Below are 6309 nucleotides of genomic sequence, written 5' to 3' on the forward strand. Positions count from 1 at the left end.
AGTTGTAAAGTTAATATTTAGGTGGTAAAAATTAATATAGACAGTTATTAAATTATTTGCGCGGTAGCATTTTAGGTAGCAATGTGGATTAAGAATTGAATTGGTTACTTCATTTTTATGATCTGCCTTTAGCAGTGTATAGTTTTTTTTCCATTATCATCAGCAGATTAAAAACTATAAGTAAAGACTATGAATAGGAGGCATAGAGCAGAAACATACCCAGTACAATTTCATTTGGTCAGTTTGTGGCTTTCTCATTTTGAGTGGAGTCTGAAATTTGATAGAATAGTAAACTACAAACATTAGTAAATTCACCTTTTCCTGAAAATTTTGGTTCTGACCATCAGTACAGTACATCTATCCTTTCTAGGATCAAACTAGACCAAAAGTGAAGATTTAATTTGGGAGAGAAAAAAGGAGGGAAAGGGGTGAACATTAAGTATTGGTTACAATACTTAAATATTGACATTGGAGAAAACCTCCAAATCATCTCCCCCACAAAACCAGCAGTTTATTAACATCATGCATGGCAAGAGATTTAGACAAGTCTAGTTATTGACAGATCCTCTAAAACCAAGCCATTATTTCATATCTTGTGGAAAATTCAAATACCATGAGAAAATAGATAATATTGTCTCAAAAATAAACTTTAAAATTTAAAATGTACCACTGTTACTGAATTAGAAATTTTTTTATTCAGTAACAATGGTACATTTTAAATTTAAATTTTAAAAAAATTTCTAAATTGATAGATCATTTCAAAGAGGAGTGGTGGGAGATATATGCTCAGGTTTCACATATCTTCCAAGCTATGAAAAAGTACTTTACATCTAGCTGTCACACTTAACCCAAGCCTGTTTCCTGTTTTTCTTATTTCTGTTTTGTTGTACCCATTTCCTTTTATTCATTCTAATATTTCTCTCAAGACATTTCTCCTTCAGCCCCATCTCTCTAAGCCATTCTTTTCTCCCCTTCAATTTAGTTTCCTTTTTTCCTGCTTTTGTACTTCTCACTACTCTTATATCTCTACCCTTATCTCTCTTCATGATGTGGAAATTCTACCACTGAAGTTAAGATTAAACCTTGACCATTCTCACCTATCAAAAAGGAATCAAGAATCTTTAAAAAAAAAAATGAAAAAGGATTCAAGATTATGAGAAATAAAGTAAATGTACTTTGTTCCTTAAGATTTGATAGGTTACTGTTTGTTATCTTGAAATATATTTTAAAAGTTGCTAATTTCCTAAAAGTGGTTATCTCGTTTCACCTGATAGCCTTTGGTTCTTTCTAGAACTGGAGAGCAAATTAAAATCAGCAGGAGACTGAGCAGGTAGAAAACTGCTGCTCAAGTCCAGATGGCTGAGAAATGACAAGCTATAAAAGCACAAGAATTGCCACTATGTAATGTAAGGCCATGTAGGCCTGTATATCTCAGTTATCTGTCCTTAAGGGCAGAACTCTAATACTACATAATACTGAGGGTATTATTGAATAAGGAACTAAAGGGTATGATTCTTCCTAAACTTATTTCCATCAAAAATGGTATTGTGATCATAGATAAATATAAACTTTGTATTCATGGAATAAAGATGTTCTTAATACATTCATTGAACAAACATATGCTGATGGCACCTACCTTCAGAAACTTTAAGTTGAGAGGAGGAGATGGATGTGAACTATTAACACTGTGTGGGCTGGATGCAACCACTGTGTGCTTTTGCACTGTCTCACCACAGAAAAATGGATGAGTGGAACCTCACACCTCAGGTATTGCTAACTTGAGTGTTGCCAAAATTAAGGTTTACATTATTGCCACAGCTGTCATATAATCCTATAGCTAGTGATTCTATATTCACATGATCTCCTTCAAAAATCTTACACTGAATAAAACCATTCCAATTATACCTTAAAAGGAAGATGCTCATTTAAAGTCCTTTAATACATGGCTAATTTAGTGCAAACCTGGGTATAAATGAGGAATAGCAACCTGGATTGGGCAGGGGGGCTTTATTTTTAACAATTATGTACTAACAGATACTGTTCTTCTCCCTTGGCTCTCTCTGCCACAGTTCCAGAGTTATCAGTAGGCTAGATAGAAGGTGACCTCTCCTTATAAGGACTTGGACAACTCAGATTATCTGAAGACACAGATCTGACAGGAGGGAGAAGAAAAAAGCAAAACACTTGAAGCAAGAAACTCAAATGTAATCCTATGATCAAAGCAACTGGTCAACACTTCCATCAGAAGTGAAGATAGGAAGCTCATCCGATAGGACGTCAGCCCATGAGATGTTTGGAACATATCATTTTGTTACAAGCAGTGTGTCGCTTCTGCACAATCAGAGACTGTCTTGATCTCTCCACTCACCGTGGAAGTTGCCTTGTGCCTAAACTGAATTGACAAATGCATTGTAACTACAAATTTTATTTATTGTTATGGAACTGTAAGGTCTACATATAAAGGGAAAAAATTAATGTGGAAAGCTGATCTACGCTCAGCTGATGCCAGCATTTGTTAAAGCTGTTCACGTGCAGAGAACAAAGCAGTGACAACCATTGGCCCTTAGCATTCCCGGCATACCTATTAGTGTCTTAAAAGGGAAGGGAAAAGTCTTTTGTTGCCCTCTCCTATCCTTTTGCCATATGAATAGTGTTTTCCATGAAATAGGAAAATATTACTTGGTATAGCATTTCTCTTGCTCTCATTTTTTTTTTCATTCATTTTTATTTTTCTCTTTGTGGGTGTTATATTTGGTCTCTGAATCTGAATAGTTTATGGTCACAGTCCAGAATCCTCCATGCAGCCCTAAGTGCTTCGCACATTTACCCGATGATGGTAAGCAGAGACCATCTGTGACCATAGCCTAGCTAAGATTTTAAAAGGGGAAATTTTGTCCCCCACATTTTCCCCCAAATAAATATTGCTTTATTTCTAATAATAACCAAGTCTTTCCAAGCTTCTAGGTGTCATAGTAAAGCTTGTAATAGCAAGAAGTGTAAATTACAAGGGAAGAAACTACTTTTTAGAAATGCTTTGTTTTCCAAGCAGTAAGTACTACATATAGTACTTGTAACGTGTTAGCTGTAAGTAAGCACAAAATGCATTTAAAATACAAAGATTTTCAGGCCATGATTATGGTGGACGTAACAAAACCCAGTAGTCACCAAGGCAGGTAGTGTGATAAATGAACACACCACTCTGAGGCTAATTACCTAATGGAATACAAGAGCAATGGTCACCCGTGTTTCCTTATCCTAGCCTTTATTTCTCTGTCCTTTGGATGGCTGGTCAGTGGGTGATTCAGTCAACTGAAAACCATCTGCCCCAGTCCCAAGAAGATGAGCCAGATTAGCACTAAACCAGTACTTGTCAGTCCATCATAAAACTGTGCGTTAAAGCACCCCCTGTCTCTAATCCTTAGGCGTTGTTTTACAAGACATGGTAATCACTTTTAACTTCCATGAAATCTGTCTTCCACCACAACAACCCTGGGAGAGAAAAACATGCTAAATAAGGTTGTCTTGGTTTAATAATTCTTCATAGCCAATATCAACAATGGCAGTCAGCACACAGAAGAAAGGACCCAAATCACTATGTAACTTAAAGATTTTAGTTAATTTAAAAGAACAAAAACAATTAAGACAGAACTTCAGATCCTCTAATCAGGATGATTCCTAACAGATCAGTCATTTGTGAATTTAGTGGCTTTTTGGTTACTTTAATTTGCATATATTCTCCAATTACATCGGACTCGATCTGTGGCCTTGTTCTTCATTTCAGTGTTAATCAGCTTAACAGAAGTTGTTGCTTATGATGTGTGAGTGAACATAAGCCACTGCCTGGCCTTTTTTCTTCAAAGCTTGTTGTCTTTTTCGCTATATTAGACTTTGCAGTATGCCCAGAAGCTTTCCTTCATAAAATAGAAAGAAAAAAACATTTGGCTTATTTTTCACTGTAGCTAGTCTTTTATACAATAATCTTGTAAGAAAATTTCTTGAATTCTAAATATTACTCTTTCTAGATTTTTGAAATCGAAAAGTTTTCAGTAAAAAGTTTCTTACTTTATTTTATTATATTAGGTAGTAAAAATGTAGGGTTATTTACCATAACCTGTTCATTAATATCAGAAATTTACAATAGCATTTTAAGACCATAGTAGGATTCTAGCATACCGTGTAGTATCTATGGAGTATTGTAAGAGCTAATTGTCCGAGATGAATTGCTTCTCATCTTGTTCTCCAGTTTCCATTGTTGGTTTATTGCAGATTTGTATCCTGTGTCAAATTCAAGGTATTATTGATAAACCTTTTCAACCAGCAGCAAGAAGTTCAAAATTTTTTCTGTCACTGTAACAGAAAACACAATATGTATATAACATTTATGTAGCAATAAATGTGCCATCTTTTTTTTTAACACGGTAAACTAGTGAGTTTTTTACATTCCTCTTTCTTACAGAAAACTGTATTTTGCTTTTCTTTCCCCATTTCCCAAAAATGTCCATACTACTTTATCTGTTGGCATTTTATCCATGGCATAACCCAGGAAACCCTTCAGGACAGAATCAAGCTTGTAGGACTAAGTTGATATGCATTACTTTCAGGGCTGTCTGTTTCTCCTCTTGCCTTCTCTCTTAATAGCAGCCTTTTAGCCTTTTCCTGAAGGTTGACCAAAACAGTGATTAGTAGTCAAGGAAAGTTAATTCATCTGTGGAGCAAGTGAAAAATGAAGATGATGGAAAAAGACTCAAATGAGATTTTTTTGAATGAAAATTTCTTCCATTAACATTAATTCAAACATCTTTTGAATGAACATGTTTCTTCTCCCTTTTCTCACAAAAAGCCTATGTCATAATTATGAAATTGTAAGGCACTGTTTTTCCATAAAATGTTAACCATTCATCCCAGTTTTCACACATACACAGACCCTGCATCACCAAAACCAAGGATAAACATATCCACGAGACCATCCCTCCCAACCAGAGTTTGAAAGAAGCATCCCTGGCTCAACAGTGACTCTCAGGGCATCTGCACAAAAAGCATGTCATCACCACACCTCTCAGGCGTCCCAGGGACATTTTACTACTTGTGGTTGTGTTTTTTCTTTACGCATTTCAATAAACTGGAAGAAAGCTCCAACTAAGAAAGAAATATAGAATGTGAGAGCAGAAAATAAATCTAAAAACCATCTAGTCAACAATAAAAACTGAAGCCAGAAAGGTTATATATCTCCAAGAGCACAGCAAGTGATAAGACAAAACTTTTCCTGCAAAACCTCCCTGCCCTAAGTTGCTTTTTTTAAAGAGATTTTAAAGCCAATTCTGCCTCTCTCTTCCTTTTTCTTTCCTCTCTTCAAATTTTTCTTCCATTTTTATCTCTCCTCTACTTCATTTTTTTTCTTCCATGGAAATTCATATTTTAAATATGCATCACATGGCTGGTGGGTGGGTGGGGGTGTGGTTAATGGTTAAAGTATATTTTCTTTGTTATCAAACTGTCCTAGATTCAAAGCCAAGCTCAACATCTAATTAGCTTCCCTTTCCTTATACAAAAAAAATCGAGATACCCATTAGAATTGTTTAAGTATTAAAATGAAACTGTATAGAAAGATTTTACCATGGTTCCTGTCACATAACCTACTCAATAAATAATAAATATTTTTTAATTCAACAGTAGCCTTCCTCATAACTGGCTCCCAAAACCTTTTCAGTGGGTGATTCAGTCAATAAATTCAGTAAACTCCCAGAAGATGGCAAGTCATCTGGCACTGATGCACAGACTCTTTGCAGGGTTCTACATTCTTTTGAGCCAATCCAATGAAATACTGAATTTATTTTCAGTCCCCTCCAATGCTAAAAAAGACTTTTTTAAGATCTTCACAATTTAAAAGACTGAGTCAATTGGCTTTGCCCAGTCACATTGTGTATGGGTTGGCAGCTGGATCTGTTTGGGTCTTGAAGAAGGCAATGCCAAGAGGGAGTCAGAAGTACAGGAATTTATTGAAGGTAGTACCTGTGGGAAAAAAGGGGAAGAGAAATCAAGAGTACTTTGGGATAGCCTTCAGACCACGATGTGTGTCTGACCCCTGTGAAAGAAGAAAGGAAGATTAGGTAGGAAGGGCCTCCGACTGCCATCTTTGAGAAAATCCTGGGTGGTCCAATAGGGACTGCAGTACAAAGACTGCCCTTGAGCCGTTGGCTGGAAGCCAGCTGGGGCCCCAGTTTGAACCCTGCAGCAAAGATGCTGTAACTGGAGGCTGACTCCTAACTACTCCCCCGACAGTTTATCTCTTAAAGGGAGATTAGAGGTTAC

General features: G+C 36.2%; 1 protein-coding gene across 6 annotated transcripts in view; it reads left to right on the top strand.

Moving 5' to 3' along the window:
• TCF12 (transcription factor 12) overlaps window positions 1-5667 on the top strand; it is a 450527-nt gene extending 444860 nt beyond the window's left edge. For all 6 annotated transcript variants that reach the window (XM_077128013.1, XM_077128014.1, XM_077128015.1 and 3 more), the window contains one exon: window positions 2070-5667. The gene's annotated coding sequence lies outside the window, so the exon portion shown is untranslated. The remainder of the gene's footprint in view (window positions 1-2069) is intronic.
• The last annotated feature ends 642 nt before the right edge of the window (window positions 5668-6309 follow it).

Source organism: Tamandua tetradactyla, chromosome 14, assembly GCF_023851605.1.
Source record: "Tamandua tetradactyla isolate mTamTet1 chromosome 14, mTamTet1.pri, whole genome shotgun sequence".
Classification (NCBI taxonomy): domain Eukaryota; kingdom Metazoa; phylum Chordata; class Mammalia; order Pilosa; family Myrmecophagidae; genus Tamandua; species Tamandua tetradactyla.